The sequence below is a fragment of the Camelus bactrianus genome, chromosome 7 (genome assembly GCF_048773025.1).
Source record: "Camelus bactrianus isolate YW-2024 breed Bactrian camel chromosome 7, ASM4877302v1, whole genome shotgun sequence".
Taxonomy (NCBI): Eukaryota; Metazoa; Chordata; class Mammalia; order Artiodactyla; family Camelidae; genus Camelus; species Camelus bactrianus.
In genome coordinates this window covers 80,016,419-80,042,141 of record NC_133545.1, presented here as the reverse complement: position 1 = coordinate 80,042,141, position 25,723 = coordinate 80,016,419, and the positions used below count along the sequence as shown (strand labels likewise).

Here is a 25,723-nt window from a genome sequence, read left to right as displayed (position 1 = left end):
GATTCATGCCAAAGCATGTATAAGAAAATGATACAAGGTTGGAGATTCATTTTGAAATAATCGTTGGTGGGGTGCAGAGAGCGGGTGGGGATACGGAAGAGGATCTTGCACGTGTTGATCTCTGTAGAAGCTGGGTGGGGGATATATACAGTTCATTACACTTTTTTTTCTACTTTTATTCGCAATTTTCTATAATACATAGTTTAAAAAAAATTTCCTTTCCCTCTCCATCTAGTCTTCTCACGTATTTCACAGCACTTGTAGAACCTAATATTACATTTCTCATCTGTTTATTCTGTTCACCCCTCTCTCTAGGATGTAGATTTGAGTTCACTGCTGCAGCTCCAGCTCCTCGAATAGCACCGGGCACCCAGTAAGTCCTCTGTTAACGCTGATGGAATGAACATATGAAGGAGTGGGTAGAAGATATCAAGGCCTGACTGGGAACTTGGTGGGAGATTGACCTTTCAATTTACAGAAAAGAGTAAAAATTTTGGAGGCAACTTCGTCTAAACTCATCTCTTTAAAAGCACGGCACTTTATAGTCTCTCACGGCACGTTGGACTGACTGGCCAGAGCCTTGAACATGGGTGAGCTGATCCCAAGGGTTCATGAATGATCCCTGATGTGTCAGTCCCTCGTGGGAGTCAGCACCAGCTCTTGGAGCCTTCCTCTCAGCCTCCCAGGGAGATCCCCAAAAGGAATCCTGGGAATATCCCAGGATGTGAAACTCAGTGATGGCATCTAAGGATAAAGGCCCAGCTCTTCCCTGAACATCCTCGACCAAAAGCATCCCTGGAAATGGCATGCCTGGAACTGAGTGGGGACAGGGCTGGAGGGAGGGCTGAAGCTCTAGATTTTGTTTTTTGGGAGCTGAAGGATCAGGTGGTAGTGGGTGAGGGATTTACTTTTTACCCTCGGGCTGTGGTGGAGGAGATGGAGTTGGGTTATGGAGTCTACGTATCTAGCCCAGCCTTGTGGACTAGAGCAAAGCCCCTACGAGCAGCGGCATGGGTGGGAGCAGAAGGGGCTGCTTTCCCCAGATAAGGATGGATCTGTGTGCCCCTTGGAGGCCAGGTGACAGAGTGTGACATTGGTGAAGGAGGGGGCATGCTCTCCCTGCGTGCAGCCTCACTGTGGTGGTGGGACTTCAGGAGGTGTTGGCCATTTGGGCATTTAGATGGTTTGTGGCTCCTGTGGATGCAGAGTCAAAAGTGAGGGTACAGGGGGGAGGGGGATATAGCTCAAGTGGTAGAGCGCATGGTTAGCATGCATGAGGTCCTGGGTTCAATCACCAGCACCTCCTCCAAGAATGAATAAATAAATAAACCTAATTACCTTCCCCCACCACAAAAACAAAAACGAAAAACAAAATAAATGAGGTTGTACTCAGATGGCTTAAGAAGCCCTGCACATCATTGTAGGTGGACAGAGGGGACTCCACGAACACATGTGGATGCCCTGAAGAGGGTTCTAGAAGAGCACTGGAGAGAGGTGGATCCTGCGGGACGCTTGATGAGATGTGCACCGAGGACACAGGGACCCCTCGAGGGAGGGGAAGGAGATACACGAGCCTGGCCAGCACACTGGGATTGGGTGGCACGCTATTAGGAAGCCTTCCAAAGGATGCATTTCTTTTTTATTTTTAAATGTACTGATAAAATTGTCAAGCCCAGAGTTGAAGGGGAAAACCAGCTTTTAACTTAGCCCAATACATCTGATTCTGAGGTAGAGATTTTGAGGTCAGCATTATGGAAACCCACCAACCCTCAATCAGATTTTACACAAGTTATATGGAGACTGTCACTGTATTACCACAAGCTTACACATCTCATTTCCTTTTCTGTCTAGTCCTCCATTTAATAACCTGAAAATCTATCTTTTTATTGAGTTTCATGCTATTTTCTTACTTACATACAATCGCGTTCCTCTTACCAATTGCCTAGTGTCATGGCACATTAGTTAGGTGAATTTGTTGATATTTCAAAATTACTCTTTCTGTATTTTTTATTCTATCAACCAGTTTAAACAAGTGGTTGGGAGCACTCCTGTGATGAAAGAAAAAAGGCTATTTTTTTTTTTTAAGAATAAATTACTTCCAATGGGGAGGATAGAGCTCAAGTGGTAGAGCGCATGCTTAGCATGCATGAGGTCCTGGGTTCAATCCCTAGCACTTCCTTGAAGAATAAATAAATAAAAAGAATAAATTGCTTCCATGGTACATTAGTTGGTGTTATTCTAGTTTCAAGCATTGGGAGCGCACAGCACAGTCTGGCCCCACCCACATCTGATTTACCTAAGTTACTCCCCAACACTTGTATTCCTGCAGGGAACACAGGTGCTCCTGAGGGCAGAAGAGAGACAAGAAAGGACGGGGCGCTCAAAGGAAGATGAGGCACGGTCTGCCCCGTGGAGCCTCAGGACAGTTCTGTTCCTCAGATATTTCCCCTGTAACCATGGTGCAGGCTCGGAGCCAGGCCCCAGGGATACAGAGGTGGACTCTGTATCCAGAGTCTTGCCTTTTTTTGGTGGTGGTTGGGGTGGGGGAGCTGTATGCAAACTCAATGCCCAGCTCATTCCTGTTTCTCCTTCATGGATGACAGACATTTTAACAATGCATTCTGCATTTCCTCTGGGAATCTGTTGGATTTGTATATGTATATGAATGCATCTATCCATCCATTTGGAATGTGCCTTTGAACACAGTTTTAGGAACATATATACACACAAATGTGTTTCTATATGTACATATAAGCACATTTATGATAAGTAATGTGGATGCTGGGATACATGTGTGAGGATGGGAGTCAAGCAGCTCTTCATCAAAGATGTGTCTACATCCCAGGGAAGAGTCTCCCGCCTTGATGTGCTCCCAGTGTAATTGATGGATTGCTGATTTCTACCCCACGTAGCTGGTGCTGTGGGAACAGGGTTCCCGGAGCCCACATGAGGGGCCCTCACTAGACCTCAGGCATGCAGACCACTTAGGACCTTAGAATCAAAAAGGATGATTAGGAGTTGATTGGGAAGGAATTGGGAAGGGGGAAAAAAGCCTTCCCACCCCCTGGGAATAGCATGGTGGCAGCGTGGAGGCCAGAGACAGTGTTTTGTGGGTGTGGAGCCACTGCATTGGGGCTTGGATACTTCGGGAATAAAGTCAGGGTGGGGAGTGGCAGGTGATGAGATTATGGAGCGAGCACTTCGTATGTCACTTTACAGGGCTTGTCCTTCATTCTCTAGGCAAAGGTGGAGGGACAGGATCAGATCTGAGGTTTAGAATGGTGGCTTTGAAGACTGAGTTGGACTGAGGTGGGGGTGGGTCAGCCTGGAGGCAAAGATCAGGAGGTCACCGGAGCAAAGACAAGGGCTGCCCTTCAGTAAAAGGGGTGTGGCTTGGGGCAACTTTGCACACAGAATACCATCTAGGTCACCATCCACTGATTCGACAACTATGTCTCTCCCCCAAACAGCTTCCAGGGCATGGGAAAGACAGACACATAGATAAATTAAGAGCCAATGGTACAAATCTAAATCACAATGAGAGATTACCTCATGCTTGTTAGAATGGCTATCACCAAGCAGAGAAGAAATAACAAGTGTGGGCGGGGATGTGGAGAAAAGGGGTCCCTCCCTGATGCACTGTTGGGAGTGAATGTAAATTGGTGCAACCACTATGGGAAACTGTACGGGGGGGTCCTCAAAAAATTAAAAATAGAATTACCCTATGATGCATCAATTCCACTTCTGTATATTTATTTATCTGAAGAAAACAAAAACACGAACTTGAAAAGATATCTACACCTGCATGTTCATTGCAGCATTATTTATGATAGGCCAGGCAAGGAAGCAGCCTAAATGTCCTTCAATGGATGAATGAATAAAGAAAATGTGTCTATATATATATAAAATCTATAATGGAATATTATTCAGCCATAAAAAGGAATGAAATCTTGCCATTTGCACAACGTGGATGGACCTCCAGGGCATTATGCTAAGTGAAATAAGTCAGACAGAGAAAGACCAATACTGTGTGATCTCACTTATATGTGAACAGCAGCAACCAAGGCTCATAGACACAGAGAACAGACTGGTGGTGGCCAGCAGGGGGGGGTGAGAGGTGGGCCAAATGGACGAAGAGGGTCAAAAGGCATAAACTTCCAGGAATAAAGGTCATGGAGATGTCATGTACCGCATGGGGACTATAGTTAATAATACCGTATTGTTGCTAAAAGAGTAGATCTTAACAGTTCTCATCACAAGAGGAAAATTTTCTAACTATGTATGGTGACAAATGTTAATTAGGCTTATTGTAGTGATTATGTCTTGATATGTACAAATACCGAATCATCCTTGTAATAAAATACAAAAATACAAATACAAAAATAAAAAGAGCCAGTGGGCACAAGCAGGGTAGCAGGGTGATGGGTGAACTGTGGGAACACTGGGGAGCTGGCTAGCTCACTAGGGGAAGAGAGGATGTGAGGGAAGTTTCAGGAAGTAATTGATAGGCGCTCAATCCTGAAAAAGCAGCAGATCAACTGAGCAGACAGGAGAAGAGGGGCCCTTAGAACTGAAGAAAGACTTGTGGTTACGGGGGGGGGGGATGGGAAGGGACAGACTAGGAGTTCGAAATTTGTAGGTACTGACAGGTGTATATCTAGAATAGATAAACAAGTTAATGCTGTATAGCACAGGGAAATATATACAAGATCTTGTGGTAGCTCATGGCGAAAAAGAATGTGACAATGAATATATGTATGTTCATGTATGACCGAAAAATTGTGCTCTACACTGGAATTTGACACAACATTGTAAAATGACTATAACTCAATAAAAAAAACAAACAAAAAAAGAACTGAAGAAAGAGCAAGTACAAAATTACAGGAACATCAGAATGCCTGTTGTTTTCTGAATGGCCAGAGCAGGAGAGGGGGCTAGGAAAATTCTGAGTTGAGTGCTGGAGGCAGAGAAAGAAGGTGGGAAAATAGAAATTAGCAAGCACACTCGTGTGATTGGCACGCATTTGTTCATCTGGAATAGAGCATCTCCTGAGAGATACCCCTCTGAGCTGTCGCTATGAAAGCACCTAAATATTCATATCCTTTTGCAATATAATGGAGACAGCCTTAGCAGCTCTGCAGCTTGGGAAGCAACACTAATTGATAGTCATTAAATCATAAAATACTTTCATTTATTTTATATCAAGGGAAATCTAAACTGCTGACTGACCCAAATTTTGCATAATAAAAACAGGCCCATCGTCCTTTAAAATACAAAATGTTCTCTGTTACAAAAAATTACAGAGATGGACTATAAGTAATAAATTGTATCCAGGTATCCAACCATCATATCCATGGCTGGGTGCGCTTGTGAAGATTAAGCTGGGATTTTATAAATTGTAATTTTATAAACTAATTATAAGGGTTGTATTAATTTATGATTAAGCTGTAATTTTATAAATTAATTATAAAGGTTGTATTAGTTTATTGATAAGATTTCAGGTCAAGAGTCAGCCCAGAGAAGATGGAAGTCTTTTATTTACTTTAGGGCTATTTTACTCCTGAATATATTTTCTGGAGATACTAATTTTAGCACTGAAACTCAAGAAATTTTTTATAAGTCCAAACTAGTTCAACCTATCACTTATAAAGAACAAATATTTGCTTCCTCTTTCTTCCATCCTGATCACTACATTGGTTATTAAAACATGTTGTAACAAATGTTACATGTGCTATCTTGGTTTTATCCACCCATAGGCAGTGCCTTGTCTAAGCTATTACAGAATTTTATTATTATGCATAATGGCCTTCTTGCTTCATAAAATTTATTCATGGAACAGATGTTGTAGAAGAAACTTAGTCAAAAGATATGCTGTTATTCCCACAAAACAATACTGCATTTGGGTCATGCATGTTTTTTTTTTGTTTTTTTTTTTTTTTTGCTGTTACTCCATTTGTCTTTATTTATTTATTTATTAAATATTTCTTTATTGAGTTATAATCATTTTACAATGTTGTGTCAAATCCCAGGGTAGAGCACCATTTTTCAGTTATACATGAACTTGAATTTACAATAAAATCAATTTTACCATTTAGCCTACAGGGAAAAGAAAACGCATCTCTGGTCATGTCACACCCATTGCTAAGTGATGCTCTTAGTGGCCCGTGGTGGTTCCTTTCTTGTCAAGAGCACAGGGGTGCAGAGTGTAGTTACCACACCCACATCAGATGTGCTAGAGCCTCAGTGCCCAGAAAAGAACTTTGCCATTAGGAAAAACAAGTGGTCTGAATTATTAGAGAAAATACGACTCTGCAGAAAGAGAAAAGATAAGCACACAAAACAGAGGGGGAAAAAAAAAACAACAACACGACCAGAATGCTCAGAGGTAAATAAAATCCTTCTGTGCTCACAAAATATATTGGTTATAGGTTGTTCTAAAGACATTAAGCTAACAGTTGAACCACTACCTGTAGGAGCCCTGAGCCAAGAAAACATAAAAAGTTGTAGAGATCGTTTGGGAAGTTTTCATTAATAAAACTGAACATAGGTTAAAAAACATAAAGCTTAATCTCACCAAGAGCAAAAGCAAAGCTGTGTCGGAATTTTCTGCACTTAGGGAGAAAAGGGCAAGACATCGCTGACTGAAGAAAGCAGTTCTACACCAATCAGCACAGAGAAAGATATGTTTAAAATCTTCTTGCCAATACTGGTAACTACTGAGAAAAGGCTGGCTGTGCATTTATAGGTAACAAGTGATGGAGGAGGGGATGAGAAATTGCTGGGGGTCAGGGCACCGGGGGTTCTCTTCCTGAGTCAGCAGCTGATTAGGCATGGTGTTTTGCCCTACCCCGCTCCACTTCCTTGTATGTAAAATGAGAAGGTTGAACTAGATCAGTGGTTCTCAAAATGCGGTCCCCGATGGGCTGTTAAGCCCCTGTAGTTTTAGGGATGCGTGTTCCAGAGTCAGCCTCCCCTGATGAATGTCCCTGATAAACACTGAGACCCTCCAATCCATCATCCCTTGCGCTGCTCCAAGGCCTGGAGAAATCATGATTTCCTCCCTTCCCTGATAGCCCTGCGGGCTTCGGGTGGCAGGCCAGCTCCAGGAACATTCAGGGTTTCTGGATGGGCTGGAAGAAAGGGCTTTCTACCACATGTTGGTTCTCAATCTGGGACTAGCCACCTCGGCATCACCTGGGAACTGTTAAAAATGCAGATCACTCAGCCTTCAGTGGGACCTGCTGCATCAGGGGTTGTGGGGTGGGAGCAGTAATCTGGGTTTCAATAGCTCATCTGGTGATGCTGACACACACAAATGCCTGAGAACCCCAAACTGGACGGTCTGTACAGTGCCTTCAAACAGTAAAACCCCACAATGATGCTAAAATGGTGGGAGAAAACTGGAAACAGTGCTGTAATTTTTCGAGCTCTCTTCCTGTTAAGTTACAAAATAAATACGTTAAATAAAAGTGTTTTCTATAACTGTTTATACTTCTTGTCTGGTATATCATTTAAAAAAAAATAAGAGCACATTTTAAAATTCCTGGTGTTTCTCCACTGCAGTACATGAGGGCAAAAATAAAGCAAAATGACCAAGTGTAAAAAAAAAAAAAGGAAGAAAAGAAAATATATAGCTTTAGGGGTGATTATATAATCATTTTATAGAAAACATCACTTAAATAAAATAAATGTATAAATAGAAAATGAAAAAAAAAAAACCTATTAAATAAACAGGTTTACTTTTCCAAAACTTTGGTTTCAGTAACTTTGGACAAAATTGACCAAGATAGTCACATGGCTTTTTAAGAAAAAGCCATCAAGTAACAAGGGAAAATGTAATTTCTGAGAATTTATCAAAATACATTGGAAGTTCATAATGTCTTTAGAACAACGTATTTTTAGCTTGTAGCCCTACATGCTAGCAAGCAATGATATGTTGGCAGAACACTCGAAAATTAGAGTAATTCCAAAAATGTGTCTAGTGGAACCCTGGTCCTGGATTTGCTCTGGAATCCAATGTTTGGGAAACTGCGGGAAGCATCTACGCCTTGGTGATCTTCATTTGAGAACCCATTCAGCCTGATTAACTCCGTATTTCCCCGTAAGACTTGATCATAGTGTCCCCTTCGTCTGTGAAACCACTAAGACCCCTAGAACTTGCGTTCTATGTCACGCACTCTGAGAAAAGTCGGAAGATGTATTACTTTGTTATTCACAGATTTAACCAACAAGCTAATGGAATACACTTATACTCCACTTCGGCTGTTCTCATCAACTACTTTTTGGGGGTGGGTAATAGGTTTATTTGTTGATTTATTTTTAATGGCGGTAGTGGGGATTGAACCCAGGACCTTGCCTGTGGTAAGTATGCACTCTACCACTGAGCTCTACCCTTTCGCTTTTCACCTACTAGTTTTAAAAGAAGTGAAACAGAGCAGGACCCTACGGAGCCTTCCCAGGACAGTCCCCCCACCCTCCATGTCCTCTGCCTGCCTCTTGTCCGTAGAAAAGCTTAAGTTAAAGAACAGGTTTAATCAGAGAAATAAGAAAATACAGAAACAAAGGGAAATAGCCAAGAAAAACAAAATAATAGTAATAATATAGTTTAGTAGTTAAGCAAAGTCAAGGACCTCTAGTTCCTCCTAAGGGCGATAGGTAATATTCTGAGCCACGCTCTCTGAGCTGCCTTATAGATCCTGAAATCTCCACCAAGTGGAAGACGCTAACTATGTGATGTCCAGACTGTAGCCATGACCTAAGCTGCCTCAATTCCAAGAACTGGCTTCAGAGAAACAAACCGACCCTGGAATTGAAGATGAACTGTACTTAAAACCATCAAGATGACACTGATCAGAGCACCGCATGGCTAACTTCAAGTCAGAGCTGACCCTGAAAGTCCCCTTTAAAAGCTCTCGTCCACTGACTGTCGGGGGTGAGGGAAGTTGGCCTTTGGACAGAACCACCTCCCACTCTCCCCCTCAGATACTGGCCTCCGGAATTAAGCAAACTTTCCTTTGTACCAACACTTGCCTCTCTTTGTATTGGCTTCCAAGTGGTGAGCAGCCAGACCTGCCGTTTGGTAACAGAAGGACTTTATATTCCAAAAGATGTAGATGCTCCACCAACCACCATCTGGGCCTGAACTGAATTCCCCCGGTGCTTTTGTTAATGTCCATGCAAATTGGCCAAGATAAAATTTATTGATTTAAAAAGAACCCTGGAGACCACACGAACTTTGAGCATTCACAGACACAGCTGCATTACGATTAAGTGAGCAGGATGGTAATATTTTTGAATCGCTGTTAGGTGAACCATCACCATTAAGTCAGCACAGTGCTGTCTGATGGTGTCCTCATTACTGCCGCCTGACCTGGCACCTTTTACAAGCCAGAAAGAGAAGAGTTCAGAATGGAATGGAGCCACAAAGCAAGCTCATGTGTTATCAACCCTCAAGAGCAGAAAACTGGAAGGCGGTTCTCTGCACTGGTACTTGCGGACTTGGAAGAGGCCATGTGTGTCCATGTGTGTCTATTTTAAAGGCTATAGGTTTTGAACTTGATCTGTGGCTGACTTGCCTAAGCCTAGCTTGAGAACAATACTCTTATTTTCTATTGTATGTACCTTAGTAGATAATTGCTAAACAGACAGGGAAAAAAATGGCCACAAGTGCTTTCATTTTGTTTTTAAATCCTCAATCTTAATAAAACCATGAAACACCTATTTTCGTGTATCTAAGATATTTCAGTTAAGAAAAATTTTTTTTTGTATTAAGAAGCCAGTTTACCAATTTACATTTCATTCTCTATTTTCATTAGTTTCTGCAACCATAGCTTTTTTTTTTAACCTTAGAAATACTGGCAGCTAAATTAATTTCTAACTATAGATCAGTTATATTACCTCACAATTACAATAAAGGCAAGGCATGCATAGTGAAAACTGCATTCTATTTATAAAAATTTTGGAAATGATCCTATAATTTTATAAACATTTTAAAATGCATTTCCATCTCATGAACTTTGTCCCCTAGTATTCAACTTGCAACCATGGACTACATTGATTGGAAAATAGGTTATCTCAAGTAGAAATGATTTCAAATATAAAACAAGGTTCATATCCTAGCCACTAACTTAACAGAACAGTTAGAAGATGAAGTTGGCAGCCAGATAAGGTCTTTCCCCCTCTTTTCTGATTTTCATTTTTCTTACAAGACTAAGTTCAGGAAATTCAATTCACCATTAAGAGAGCCGTTCCACAGCCAAGTTTTCTTTGCTTAGAAATCATTTTGATTATCAAAGAAGGGTACCAACAGGACACTCAAACAGCAGAAGTAAGGAGATGACTTTTACTGACTGGGAGTCTGCAATGACTCCCAAGCTGCTCCCTCCTCAGCTCCTGGTGATGAGTTAGTTGGTTGGGTCCAATGGCTCTCCCAGCAGGAGGCGCTCCATGTGGGCTCGACCAGTCCCAGGGCCTCTCATTACGACTGGCCCTGGGCAGCCAGTGCTCCCAGCTGGTACACAGCGCCTCTGAACAGCTGGGACTCAAGCTTAGACTGTTTCTATGTTGTGAGCCCAATAAAAGAGTCGAGAAGCAGAGGGAGCACAGCACTGAGTACTAGCATCATCTTCTAACTGGCCCGTGGGCGGTGTATTCAAAGACCTTTTTGTGCTGAAGTTAACCCGGAAGTCAACCATCTAAGGGCTACTCGCAGGACAAGTGTGAGTGCTCCTAATGGCGTCCCACCACCACTGGTCCAACTTAGTCTTGCTCTCTTTTGCATTACATTCAGGAAGTTAAAATAGGGATGATGAAGGAGGTGAGACTCAACCATAGCCATTATGGAGATAAAGTGACCTCTCCCAACTCAGTCCAGGCCCTGCGCTGATGCCAGAGTGACCATCCTAAACCATTTGCTGAGATCAGCCTCCCACTTCAGATCCTTGCCGGTTCTCCCTTGGACTTGGAATAACATCTCACCTCTCTGGGATGGAACAAAAGGGCATTCACAGCCTGGCCCAAATGTACAATTTGAGCCTCATCTGCACCCTGCATCATGGCTCAGAGAGCTAGACTAAAATGGCTGAGCTCTGGAGTCATGCTGCCTGGGTTCCAAACGAGGCTCCATCACTGTGACTGAGTTACAGGTGGGACCCCCAGGAAGCCGGCTCTGAGAGTTTAGCTGCTGAAGAAGGACTGCCTTGAGATTGACCCCTGAGGGAGGGCAGCAGTGGAAGCAAGAGAGAGCAGAGAGGGAGAGGGTAGAGCTCAGTGCTAGAGTGCAGGCTTAGCATGCACAAGGTCCTGGGTTCAATCCCCAGTGCCTTTATTAAATTAAAAAAAATAAGAGAGTGAGCAGGGAAGCCCAGCTGCGATGTGGCCTTGACATCTCTGCTAAGCCCATGAGGAAGCTTTGGAGCTAGAATGGCCCATAAGAGTGACCAGAGTTGGGCCTTTAAACTCCCACAGGGGTAGGCCATTGGATATGGGCCATTCTGGAAGGAGGCATGGCCTTGGGCAAGGCTTTAGATGAGAAGGTTTCTCTGCAGTGGAGGCCATTGTGGAGGGGCTGCTGGCAGTGGGCGGCTGTGTGACCAGTGCAATTCCAGGCAGCTGGGGCGACATGCCCTCGACATCCCCTCCACTGAAGGGAGATCTGGGGGCATCGCAGTGTCCACCACGCCTGGTCTCCCCAAGCCGCCGTTTCCTCCAGCGTCCATGAGGAGTAAGAAAAGCATTCGCCTTCTCACCAAGTCTGAGCCCCTCCCTTCCCCCCAGGACCACGAGCCTCTCAAAGCAGAGACACGTTTTACTCTTTATTCCCTGTGCTCCTGGCACTGAGCACGGTGCCTTGTGAGACAAGCACTGTGTGTCTGTTGAATGAACACAGGAAACAGAGAGTCGTTTGTAACACACTGATACTCTTCCTACTGCAAGGATTTGAGATTTACAGAACCTATTGTTTCCTTTTCTGCTTTCACCCTAAGGAAGTCCGGGGTTAAGTTTAATGAGCAATTATAGAAATGATATTAGCCAAGGTATTTGGTGTCTGATTTTCCTTTTACTCTGCATGGCTTTGGGTGTTTGTTTTATGGACTCTGTTTACGAATATTCTGTTTTCGATTGTAAGCCCGCTCAGATCACTTTTGGAAGTTGGCAGGTTGTAAATTACATAGATGCAAATAACAACATCTAAAATTCTGGCCTTAGGTATTGCTCTCTGATCACAATTCACCCTTCTATGTAAAAGGATTTATTTATAGCATGCAAAGCTTCCAGTTGTGTCCTGTATCAACTTGAGCCAGTATAGTTTGCCCCCTTTCTTTGTTTCCAGGGATATAGCTAAGATGTGGGAGGGATCTTGCCTAGACATGGTCCACAGAGCAGAAATATAGACGCTAGAACAAAGGGGAAAGGAAGTGGAATCATTCATTCAGCATGTATTTACTGACTGCCTGTCACATGCCTGGCACTATTCTAAGTATGATGGGTACAACAGTACATTAGAGAGAGAGCAAGACTGACATGAGGGATAAAGTGCTTGCAGTCTAGTTGGAGGAGACAGAAGTAAATGGGTAAGTAATGGACGAGATAATTTTAGGCAGTAGGAAGTGCTGGAAAGAAATAAAAACAGGAAAATACGATAGAGGTGGGGCAGAGGGAAAAGATACTTTAGATAGCATGGTTAGAAGATCTCTCTCTGAGAAGATGGGATTCAAGGAGAGAGTTTAGAGATGAGAGAAAGCCAGTATGTAAATAGCCAGACAAACAACTGGGTGGGGGATGGGCAGCATATGCAAAGGCCCTGAGGCAGAAACAAGAAAGGCTGTTTGAAAAATATTTGTAATTATTTGGACATTGGTTATTTTAGTTTATATCCAATATATGTGGAAGTTTTTTTACTTAAAACTTCACAAAACAACTGCAGATGACAACTGACTCTTCAGTGTTCAACTCCTTTGTTGCCCTCCATTTCTATAGACTTCAGATACCATAACCTGATATGAGCAGCACACTTTTGAGTTGCAGTGTATTCTGTTAAAACTTTAAAAACTTTACAAGGTTTTTAACATGGCGATCTGTCACTGCTATTGCAAAAAGGAAACAGCCCAGCCATCACGTCTGGTCCGAGCCCTGGAGCATTTGATCTGAACCAATTGCAAGTATTTCTAAGGATGGAGTATCTATTATTTTACGAGCCACAGCCAATAAAATTCCTTTCTCCAGACGTTCAGTGGAACAAATGAGCACCACTGGGGCTAGTTTGGATTTATCCCCCACTCTCTGACCCCTAACTGGGCAGTGCTTTGGATGACTGAATCAGCCTTTGGATTAAAAATCTTTTGAGTTCCTTATGTTTGAATGATTTGTTATTTACCACATATTTTAAGACTCCTATCTAGGGTGGGTGCTCATTTGTCATTTTCAAATTTCGCATTTTTGGCAAGGATGACAAAATTAAAATATCCTGTTCTTGCAGAAATGGATGAGAGAGGACAGCCAAAACTGAAGCTGCATCTCCATGTGATCTCATGCAGCAGGGATGCTGAAAGGTGAGCAACTGACAAACGAAGAAACTGAAGCTCAGAGAAGTTGCCTTGATTCTTACAGGTCTAGAAAGTTCTGACTGCTTAAAACATGTGTAGCTTTCCCTGCTGTTGGATCATTGCTGTGGCTTCATGTAACCCTTCTGAAATTTGGTCAAAGGATAAACATCCCTGAGTGACTTCTATGGACTCAGTGCTGATTTGGATACCCTACTGGTAAAGACAAAAGAGGTCAAAGACATAGCTTTTAATGCTGAAGAGTTTACACCATTGGATTCATCTAATTAGGGCTCTTCGATCTCCTGATCAAAGGAAATTTAACATTTTCCTTATAAGAACAAGCTAAAATATTGCAGGAGATAACAGTGTAGAAAGTTTCTGTTATCTACTGGTTTAGATTCTCATTTCATAGCTAAAGGAAAAGCTCCGCTGTTTGGGGTTCCTAGAAGTATGAATCACATCAGATCACCAGCTGGAAGTCCTAAGTACCTCCCCCTGCAAATCCCCAATAATAAGAGTACAGTATGTTGTCATTTGCATTGCTTTTGGGGTGTAGGTAATCCTTTTTATTCACTTTAAAAAAAGTGTAATATATAGAGTTCATATCTTTCCATGCCAATATATTTTTTGTGCCTTTCTAAGTTTAATGAAGTTTCTTTTTTTTCAGTATATTTTTTTTTATTGAGCTATGTTTGCTGTACAATATCATAAGTTATAGGTTTACAGTATTGTGGTTCACAATTTTTAAAGGTATATTCCATTTAGAGGTATTATAAAATATTGGCCATATTCCCCGTGTTGCACAATATGTCCTTGTAAATTATTTTATACCTAACAGTTTGTACCTCTTATTTCTTTTTCCCTATCTTGCCCCTCCCTGCTTCCTTCTCCCCACTGACAGCCACTAGTTTGTTCTCTGAGTCTGAATCTGCTTCTTTTTTTGTTCTATTCACTAGTTTGTTATATTTTTTAGATTCTGCATATAAGTGAGATCATGCAGTATTTGTCTTTCTCTGTCTGACTTATTTCATTTAGCTTAAAGCCCTCCAGGTCCATCCATGTTGCTGCAAATGGCAACATTCTGTTCTTTTTAGGGCTGACTAGAGAAACTTCTCTTTCTTGATGACTCCAGGGCACTGTTATGAAGATCAGTTAGTATCGAGTGCCCTACCTGGCTGTCCGTCCCCGGTCCAGTCCTCACGCAAAGTTTAAGGATCTCGGTTAGGGGAACTCAGCCCTCACAGAACCACTGTAGACTTGGAGCCGCTCTGACTTGGCCCCCTTCCAAGCTCTTCTCCCAGGTCATGGTCACGCTTCCTCTTGCCTTAGTTCTTCCCCTGAGACTTCCTTCCAGTCTAGGGCCACTTCATCTTCCCAGCCTCCCAAGAGAGCGGGCTCTGTCCTGAACTCCCGCCTCGTCCTGTAGGACCTGCATATCTGTCAGGAAATTCCTGGGTGCAGTGCTGTCTCCTCCGCCTGGGGTCTGTGCCCGGGGTCTGCTCCAGACCCTGCCTCACCCATCTCCTCTCCTTGGCTCCCCCTGCTGGCCCAGACCTGGGGCTGGGAGCTGGTCCTGCCCTCTTGGCTTCTGGCCCCCCTGCCTCCACCCCACACAGACCTGGAGGCCTGCGCTTTTTGACTTGTATGTTTCTGTATCTTCCCGTCCTGATGGGCGAGGCCCTTTTTCTCAGCTGTCCTGGGGCTTGCTTCTAAAAGTCCCTCTTTCCCTTGTAACTTGTTGCTTATAATCCACTGTAGCTTTTAGGATCCTTTTTATTCACATTTTTTTGAATAAAAAATTGAAAAAAATAGCCAATCTGGTTGGGCTAGGGTGCGAACGCTAGTGTTTTTTCCTCTCCTCTGCATAATACGTGTGGATATTTTGACAAAGACTTTACAATTTGTATATACTATTATTAATTTATCTCTTGGTTCATAACCGTTTCAAAGAGTCAGGTAACTGGACTGAGGAGTTTCCAATACGAGAGAAAAGTTTGTTTTCTCACACTTCGACTGAAATTATGTAGCTATTAGTTCAAGAGATTTCTAAAAAATGTAAACAGGTTCTAGGAGAGTTTGTATAACCTTCCTCAAGACATAACCTGGGTTAATAGACGGAAATCAGTAAACTAATCAACTGATTATGAGAATCCATTTCATAATTAGGTCGTTTTTCTGTTTAAATTGGAACAGCGGGGCCGGGTCCCCTGCAATCATGCAAATATCCCGAGGGAGAGAAACATCTTTACATACAAATCAGCCTTTTGCAACCCAGAATGAAGACCTCACTGGGGTTCTCTTGGAAGCGACTTTGGATGGGCTGGTGAGAGGCGAGTCAAGGTGAAACGCCTCGTGCTTAGGGAGGGCAAAGGGAGAGCCCACCAGGTCCGTACAGATGGGAAGACACAGGAGAGGCTGGATTGCACCACTTTTTCTCTACATCACATACGTGCCCTGGGCTCTCGTGGGGGTGAATTGCGCCCTCATCTGGAGGATGAGTAATTGGAGGATGCACCACTCTCCCCCTAAATGAACTTCTACTGGGAACCAAGGAGAGAGCAGTCGTCTGAAAATGAGTAGACTTTCTGGTGGACCTGGCACCACGGGGCAGGATTTGGGGACCTGTTGTGAAATCTATCTTACCAAAGACATTACTAGACAGTGAGGGGACCCCAAGAAAGAAGCCTTCTAGGAGCAAAACGGTAAGAGACGGTGCTTTAGGAAATTCTAATTGCTTTGTCTCTGTGCAGATAGTTGTCACAGAGGCGGATGAATGGGAACATGATCATCAGAAACAGTTACGTAAAAGAGGATTCAATTTAGTTTAACGAAGTGATTTTTTTTTTAATGTCAGCATCTTTCTCTCACTCTCACACAATGCTCTTCTTTTTTTTTTTTTTTCATTATAATTTAAGAATCTCCTACAATGTGCAATACAAGCCGTGCCTAGCTGAGAATAAAGGTGTGAAACAGCCTTCTCCCCATAAGGCTAGCAGAGTCCTGGGACATCGGCGGTACTGGAGATGCAAAAAGATTCCCGCAAAATATGACCTCACCCATGTGAGAATATTTGCCACGTAATGGAGTACATGCCAGGTGCTGAGCATCTCAATCGCACAACCCCCTGAAAAATCGGTTCTATCACCCTTGAAGTTAAATAACTTATCCAAGGGGCATGAAAGCCGCTGCAATTAGAATCTGGGTCTCACTCACTCCAGGGGTTATGCTGCCTTCTTGGAGAAGAACAAATAAAAGAGAGTTTTGCAGGCCAGGTTTATACAGCACAAATTAAATGGAGCTATGAAAATATTCAGTGGGAACATCTATACTCCTCATGTGAATAATATGGCCATTTTTTTCTGAGTTATCTATATTTCTTCAATTGGGCTGGGATGAATAGATCATTTCTAAATAAAACAGGAGAGCATAAAAAAAAAATGAAATGAATGGGCTCAATCCCAGTTGAAGCAAAAAGAGTGAAATACATTTCCCTGCTTGAAGGAAAACGATTCATCTATGTGAGGCTCTATAAATGCCCTCTTTCAGAAAGTCACACAGCTCTGTCTAGAAGGGCGCTTTGCCTCAAAATGACGAGAGCTTTCATTCCGAGACAGAACATCCTCTCATGCGCTGACCCAAGGGAACGGTTCGCTCTGAAAACCAGAGGAGCTGGTGTCGTTGGTACGGAGCGGAGGCCAGATGGTAGAACCAAGGAGGAGACACTGGCCCTGGATTTCTTTCTGCTTAAACATTTTCTTTTTTGAAACATAGAAAGAGAACAATAGTAACCATTGTGGGGAAACAGCAGAGCTTGGATGCTGTCTGGCTCCGCTGCAGGAGAAGACGAATTGGGTACAATTTTAACTGAAGAGCATTTACTGATGATTTGTGCAAAAGGAAAAAATAAACAGCTGATACACTTTCCTTGACATCTAAGTTAGGAGGGCTGGAACGTGAGGACATGAGCTGATAGGATACTGAAAGCGAGAGAGTGTGGGGTGAACAGGGATGGTGGTTTGGGAGAAGAATGGGAAAGTGGCTAGATAAGTGGTGACATGGAATTTCATCACATTTTGTTTGTTTGTGGGGTGTTTTGGTTTTTTTTTTTTTTTTGGTGGGGGTAGGTAATTAGGTTTATTTATCTATTTCTTTTTAGTGCAGGTACTGGGGATGGAATTCAGGGGAGACATGTCCTTTAAAGTGCAACGCTGACTATAAAGCCAAGAGGGTTAGAAGCAAGGGAGTGGTTTCTGGAGGGAGAGCAGGGTGTCAAAGGCCATGTTCACCCCAGGAGAGATTTTAGTAGCTATGATTCCATATGAAATATGGTTCTAGCTCCAACTCTGGTCTATCTCCAGACAAATCCCAGCGGTATGTTGTGTGTTTCCATGAGAGGATGCAAAGCACTCAGAACTCAATTTCCTCCCCCAGAGCCCAACTTCCTCAATTCCTGGGTCATTCTTCCCTGGCTCTGCTCCTTCCTCACTTCTAAGATTCAGTCAAAGACTAAATCTTATCACTTTGACCTTGAAGATGGTCCACTTCTCCTCCTTTCCTCTGCTGTGGCCAGGTTAAGGTCCCCATCTCTTCTCATTTGGGTGATTGCACCATCATCCACTTGGAACTGCCGCCAGCATCTTGTATGTTTAATTAATCTTCCCCTCAGCAGAGAACCTTGAATAGCTCCACATTTCAGTCACAGTGTGAACACCAGACATTTCTGGGCTCACATGCTAAGAATAGCTTCTTTAGTCTTTCAAAGGAGCAGAAAGCATCTAAGAAGGCTCTCTCATTGGTCCTCCTAGAATTAGAAGTTTCTCCTAATTTGAAGGACTTTTTGAAGGACCCAAGTTGCAAGGATGAGAACCCACATTTCCCTGGATATGTGTTACAATGTTGAAGAAAGAAGGGATCTACAGAAGAGCAATGGATGGGCTCACTTTTCAGAAGTGGAAACTGAGGCTCAGTGATGGTAGTAAGACTTTCACGGCATAGGGTGAGTGTCAGAGTCAAGATCTGCTTGAACTCTGTCCTCCGACACTTTGGGTTCAGGCCCTTCCGTGCCACACTGTGCCACGCCATTCACTTCACATCACGTATGCCACACCACAGCACGTCATGCCACACCACAGCACGTCATGCCACCAGAGTGAATGGGTCATCGTCCAAGTTTCAGGAAGGTTAGCTTGTAGGTGGGTTGGGAGGTGCCTCAGGGAAGCATGGAGTCAGGGAGTCTGGGAAGAAGGTCCAAAGCTATCTCATCCTACATGTAACCTAGGATGGAGGCAGCGAGGGTAGACAGAAGGGAATGAACTTGAGAAGGAGAACATGAGTCCGCACCCTAATCCTGTTTTTGCTCAAAGATGTTCCTGGGACAGAGATTCTCTCGAAATACATTCTCATCATTATGAGAGGTGACTGTCATCCAAGATAGTAGTAAGTCACTCGTGAGATGCCAGCAACCCTGGGTCAGGGGATGGGCCCTGTGCACTCACTCGTATCACTGGACCAATTAGTGGCACAAAAATGACTTGAGGGGCTCAGATTCCTTGAGGGATGTATTGCTGGCAGAAATTTAGCCAAGAGATTTGACTCCAAGCAAGAGGGAGAAGGAAGCATTTGAGGAGAAGGGAAGTCCCTCTCCTAAACCTGCTTTTCTTAGAGGTAATGACCTTTCACAGCTTTAATGCAGGTTAAGATATTAACTCCTGTTCTACGTTAATAAAATTTTTGTGTCTTTGCCTGCTTTTCTACAAACCTCCACCTTTCTGCCAAGCCCTCCTCCCACGTCTGCCCCTGGTTCTTCGGGGAATTGCTGGGGTCACACCCACATTGTTCAATCTTGAAGCCATCTTTGGAAACACGTGGTGATGGCAACATACTTTTGCCTCAAGGCTGATGCAGCAAGGTGGGGACAGGGAGCTGGTTACTGTCATGTGAACCTTAAACTGGAGCCATTAAATGAAGCTCTGAAAATCCTTCCTGTAAAGCTACCAACATTTATGTGCCTTGGAGCATCTTGGAGATGTGGGCCCAGGAACAGAATCCTCAAATTAATCTCTTAAGTTTGGTAAACATTGAAATTTACTAAAAAAATTATATGTTTATAGATAATGAATATATAAGTGTATGTGTATTTATATATAATGTATAAATATCTATGTATTTATATATATAATTAAAATGTAAGTATATATATGCAGAATAAATATAAAAATATAAAATCATACTGTTAAAGTGACTGAAATACTATGAAAATAAAATAAAGGATAATGCTAAAAGGAAATTAAAAAGCTACGTCCACTATAGATAGTCATAGATTTACAGTGTTGTTTCGAGATCTGTACATCCATTCCAGGAATTGGAGGCTTCTTGGACTGTGATTGTGGCTAGGCTAAATAGCAAATGGTATTTAAGTAGATTGTAAATGTGGAGTTGGAAAAGTCCTTAGCGATCATCTGCCTACAGGGCACATGTAGCCTTGGGTCCGGGGTACAGGTGGACCTAGGCTTCGTAAACACTCTGGGTCTCACTTTCTTATATGGGAAATGAGAGACCCTGAGGATGTTATGCAGGTGTAGGTTTCACATGAGGTCAAGGCCCTGAGCAGAAAGCTCAATATTGAGCTGGTGACAGAGCAGGCACTAAAATGCCCGTCTGGGGACCCAGAGACCAGGCTGTGTCCATTACCCATAACTCACTAGCTGCGGTGATCCCCTCCACGGCGCCCCCTCCTGGAGGTTTCCTTCTCAAATACCCACTCCTCCAACACGTTCGTTCGTTCGTTCATTTTAACATACAGTTTTAGCCCTCACTCTGACATCTCTTGTAAGGTTAAGGCACTACTGAACCCAGCAAAAAAGAAAGTTTCAGTCCCAAACCACATCTCTCTTCATTTGCCATCTTACAGCGGGCATCCCACATAGCACACTTGCCACCAATTAATAGTAGAGGCCTGTATGATACCATAAGGCAAATTAATCACCAGCTTACAATATACTTTAAAAGGACAGAATTGAGTTAATAACAAACTACAGTTTATTGAGGGCACCCAGGGGGAAACACGCTATTTTTTTTTTTCTTCAAATTCATTAGAAGCCTCATGAGGGAAGTACTATTATAGCCCCATTTTACAGGTGAGGAAACTGAGGCTCAGAGAGTTTAAGTCACTTGCCCAAGGTCGCATAGCTTGTGAGTGGCAGAGTAGGATTTAAATTCAGTACAGTCGTGATGCTTTGCTGCGTACCTGAATGGGGGCAGGGATGGAGTTTGAGATGGGGTGAGAGGGGCTACAGAGCAACCCCTCTCCCAATAAATTACTCTTGCTGTCAGTGTGTCTCTAGGTGGGTGAAGCTGCCCTGAACACTTAGATGACAGCTCAGGGTGTGTCTCTGGGGATTAAGTTTCTTCTTTAGGGCTGGTTGCTTCTCCTAGGGGTTGGGGGTCGGGGGCTGTGTTAAACTTCATCTTCTGCACTCTCTTCTGGGGAGTCTTTAAGTTTCTGCAGTTAAATAGGAATCTTGAATATTTGAAAAAATCAAGGAATAAGCATCAGCCTTGGCCGGAGTTCATCTGTCCCACCGTCCCCGCAAAGTTAAAGGTGTGGTTGAGCGAGAGGCCGGTAGCCGTAACCAGAAAGGACTGCCATTTGGCTGGTTCCTGGGGGAACCCCACTGGCAGGTCCAGAGGCCGGGAGCGGGGGCTGCGGGGGGGACTCCAAGGGCACCAGAGACTCAGCGGCATGGCCTAAATGAAGGGTGAATTTCCTCCGCTCATCACCTGAGTAAGGGCTGGAGAGTAAATGAAAAAAGCCATCCCCAGGAGAAAAATATTTATTCATTTAGGGGCTGAAACAAAATGCCAACTCTGTTGTGATAACAGAAGGTTTAAAGGGCAGAACTGTCGTTTCTCAGTGCACTTGTGGTCTGGCTCCCGGGTCAGAGGGGGCAACCGTCCATGTAATCCCCCGAATGGAAAAAAATTAGGCTCCAAGTGCCAAATGGACGCCCACAACATAATATCAGGTAAAACAAGCATATTCTTTCCTCCCCCCGTCTCCCCCAACCTCCCCAAATGTGAGAGAAATAGGGAGAAATTCTAGTCATTTCTCATTACTCTGAAGGTCAGCCTGGCTGGGAAAATTGTTTCTGCTTTACAATTCCCCAAACTGTGGAAAGCAGTTAGACTTCTGGACAAAAACTAATGTTGCATTCAAAGGGAAAAGAGGCTGAGATGGCATTGCCGCCGTAATAAGAGAATTTTTTACTCTTTCCACTTCCCTGTGAACTTAATCAACTGTGACATGAGAAAATATACTGGGCTCACCCAGCCAGAATCTGACTGCCACCTGAAAATGTCCTCAATATTCCACTGTTTGGGACTTCACAATGATCCTCCCGACATCAATTTCGTGCATGTACATCAAAATGCCATTAGAAATGCCTCCACGTTCCCCTGTTCACAGCCTGCCCTGGGCCTCCAATCCCAGCCTCCCAGTCAAGACGCCCGTGATTGACTAATGGGTCCTTTCTGTTACTCCTTTGAGAGCATCTGCTTAGATGCAAAGTTGTCTTGGGGAAAACGGGAGATCTAATGCTGACCTCTCCCCAGAAGCACTCCTGAATAAGCGTCAGGTGGGGACTGGAGTCTGGGGGTCCCCAGATTCGTTGACTTACTGAGTTCCAAGGCTTTTTCCCAGACTTAGATGGTTGGTCAGCATCCTCTAATAGAGCAGAGTTCGGGAACCAGTGAACCTTGAATGAGTGTGCGTACAGAGGCTGGTGAAAAATCACGTGGCGTGCAGCCGAGTGGGTGCAGGTGGAGAGGCCCAGGGGACCGCTTCACCCCGGCTCCTTTGTCACATGCGCATGCGTGCTTTCTGGGCTCAGCCCGGGCACAGACACACGCAAAAGCGATGCACAGCGGTGTTTGACGAGTGCCTGGCATAGGTAACGAAATTCCTAATGACAGTCTTATCGTTTCTCAGTTACGTCAAGTTGAACAAATCTGATGTGATTCTTCATGGGCGGTATGATCATCTTTTCCTTTTGCCCTAATATTTACAGGAAATATTACAAGTGTTTGACATATAAATTCAGCCTCTGACTGACTTTAATAACCATGTGATCAATAAGACGTGATATTTTTATAGTCTGACTTCAATATTTCAGGGGTCATGGGTGGCGAATCTTCATCAAAGCAGTAAGGCTAGATCTTTCTATTTTTTGGAATCCATTATTCCCACCCCCCCCCCTTTTTTTTTTAAAGAAAAATCTTCTGTTTGGAGTGAGTACAATTAAGAGTTAAGATCTATAAAAAGTTGGCCACATGACAAAGGAAGTGGGTATTCTAGGGGTATAGATACATTTGCTTTCTCAATGGCTTGATTTTTGGATGCTAAGAAATTCAACATGATGAACACAGATAGAAACTGGATAGAAAATCAATGAATGTAAATCTGGGACCTTATTTTTTATTCAATAAGGACACCAATTCGCAGCCTCTTTGTAAAATTATTGCTTCTCCAGTAAACTCACAGTTAGCTAGGACTAGATAGGTAGATCTCCACCTCCTGTGTGCCGGGTTCTAGAATAATTTATGAAGGTAAGCACCCAAATTCTCCCACCATTCATTCTCCCCCAGCCCATATCCTTCCTAGGCTGTCGGGTCTTCAGAGGGAAATAAACACTAATGACCTTGATGATCAGGTTACAACCCAAGACCATAGCTCTTGGTGCTTGGAATACAAGAGTACATCGCACATTTGAGTTAGTAGGATTGGCCAGTCTCGGAGGTCAATACATCAGATTGCTCAGTAGCGCCCCCAACCGGTAGAAACCACTCAGCATCTGGGCTTCATAAGAACTTTCCCATTTCTTTGTGCTTCTCTCTTTTCTTTCACCTTCTCTCATCAGCATCACCATCATCACATCTAGTACTTATACAGCACTCACCGTGTGGCAGACGTCTAAAAACTTTACAGGTACTAATTTAATCTCCATGAGTAGCTGAGAGGTTTGATTCTTTTATGTGCATTTTAAAAAGAAGACAACTGAAGCACAGAAGGACTAAACAACACGGCTAAGATCATGCAGCTACTGAGTGAAAGTCAGAATTCTAACCCCGGCAGGCAGGGTTCAGCCCCCTCTGCTAACTATACTCTACACTGACTCTGATTATCTTTATTCTCAGGGGCATTACTATCATTATTGCCATTAAACTATTACTCTATAGCAAGGATTGACAAGCTGCTTCTCACCAGCCACATCTGGCCCACAGCTTGGTTTTTGTAGCTTGCAAGCTAAGGATGGTTTTTTACAGATGAAGATTTGCAATTGATGTGGTGAGGAGGACCACTAGTTTTGAACTTTAATAAAGTGAAATGTTACCGCCTCTGATGACTAATTTTACGTGTCAACTTGAGTAGGCCAAGGAATGCCCAGATATTTGGTCAAACATTCTGGACGTTTCTGCGAGAGTGTTTTAAGAGAATTTACATAAATTTAAAAATCATATGTGTGTGTGTATATATATATATATATATATATATATTTTAGTTACTCCTTGAACAATGCAATGTGGGGGAGGGGTGCCGACCCCCATGCAGTTGAAAGTCTGCTTATCCAGCCTCTGTATCCATGGTTCCATATTCATGCATTCAAACAACCACAAAATTGTGTAGACCATATTTATGTATTTAAAAATCCAAGTATAAATGGGCCTGCACAATTCAAACCTGTGTTGTTCAAGGGTCAATTGTATATATTTAATATATATACATATATTTGTGTATCTACATACACATGTAGATGTATATATATATATTTACACACATATATACATGCATATATATGTGCATTGAATCTCTTGGTTCTGTTTTTCTGCAGAACCCTGACTAATACATTTCTTCCCAAAGAATTCCATTCTTCTCATTAGTAACCTGTATTACAAAAAATTCTACTCAGTCACTATTCTTATATTTTGAATTTCAAATAAAAATTTTTGTGGAAATTTGTTGTCTCTTGCTATAGAAGTACAGGGAGAATATTCTTAAATCTCTCTCAACCTACAAAGCCCCAAATATTCACTATTTGACCCTCTACATAAAATGCTTCTCAACTCCTGCCCTATGGCAATGAGCCTGTGGTTGAATCTGAGCTGCCAGTTAGTGTGACCGGTTGTCCATCTTGATTGAGTGTTTGGCAGAATTAACAGTGGAATCAAATGACAGAGTAACCGCAGTGTCCCCAGCACAATTCTCCCTTGGGTGGTGTTGGGGAAAGCCAGAGCTGGCTCTAGAGGAACACCCGTAAGTGACATGATAAATGGTGACCTGGCGCTGAGCAGAGCAGTGAGGGTCTGTAATGCTCTGGGTCTGCGTTTCTCCTAGAATGAACTTTAAGAACCACTTCCTGGAGTCTGGCTTCTATTGCCCTGATAAACCCAGGAACATCCTTGATCCTATGGGCTTCATGGGTAGGTAAGCACTCTTCCTTCCACCCACTGCTTACATCCATACTCTCCAGAGGAGAATTGTATCTCTTTGTCTTTCAGGAAATTCATATAATTTATGAGAAAGGGACAGTATTAGTCAGGGTTCTCCAGAAAAACAGAACCAATAGGATATTGGTTTTACACATGCATTTATTTCAAGGAATTGGTTCATGTGAATACGGAGGCTGGCGAGTCCAAAATCTGCATGGTGGGCTGGCAGGCTGGAGACCCAGGAACGAACTGTTGTTGAAGTTCAAGGGTGAAGGCAGTCTGCTGCAGAATTCCCTCTTACTCAGGGGAGGTCTGCCTTTTGTTTGACTCAGACCTTCAACTGATTGAATGCAGCCCACAAACATGATGGAGTCAAAGTCCACTGTTTCATTCAAAGTCCACTGGTTTAAATGTAAATCTCATCCCAAAACACCCTCACAGACACATGCAGAATAATGTTTGACCACATATCTGGGCATCACAGCCCAGCCAAGCTGACACATAAAATCAGGCATCACAGGGAATAATTTAGGTGGTAGGGGGAGCAGTGGGGGAGGTGGGGACAATTGACCAAGGCAGTGGTACCCATCTGCAGCAAAATAGAAAGCATCCAAGTGAATAACTACTACTGATGCTCCAACATCCAAGAGCACATCGAATATGTCTTCCTCTGGCTCTTCTTGCCCTTCTAGATT

General features: G+C 43.2%; 1 protein-coding gene and 1 long non-coding RNA gene across 5 annotated transcripts in view; one reads left to right on the top strand and one right to left on the bottom strand.

Moving 5' to 3' along the window:
- The window catches only part of LOC123614601 (uncharacterized), a 136,131-nt gene extending 134,757 nt beyond the window's left edge, over positions 1–1,374 (top strand). For all 4 annotated transcript variants that reach the window (XR_006722037.2, XR_006722038.2, XR_012508281.1 and 1 more), the window contains one exon: positions 316–1,374. This is a non-coding gene — a long non-coding RNA (uncharacterized LOC123614601). The remainder of the gene's footprint in view (positions 1–315) is intronic.
- POU6F2 (POU class 6 homeobox 2) overlaps positions 1–25,723 on the bottom strand; it is a 326,831-nt gene that overhangs the window by 43,866 nt on the left and 257,242 nt on the right.